We start from the raw sequence: 287 nt of genomic DNA, 5'->3' as shown, positions 1-287 counted from the left end.
CTGACAGCAAGGAATAACCACACACACACACACACACACACACACACACACACACACACACACACACACACACACACACACACACACACACACACACACACACACACACAAACACACCCATAAATCCATCATAGCAGAATAAAATCTAGACAAATCATCAACCTGTCAATATATGTCAATAAATAGCCTGCAATAAATTCCGAACACCATCTCTGCGCAATCTGCATGTATGATAGATAGACGCGAAAAAAACAGCCCCGAATATATTGCAAATCCGGGGATATACC

Source organism: Penaeus chinensis, chromosome 7 (assembly GCF_019202785.1).
Source record: "Penaeus chinensis breed Huanghai No. 1 chromosome 7, ASM1920278v2, whole genome shotgun sequence".
NCBI classification, from domain to species: Eukaryota; Metazoa; Arthropoda; class Malacostraca; order Decapoda; family Penaeidae; genus Penaeus; species Penaeus chinensis.
This window is presented reverse-complemented; position numbering follows the sequence as displayed.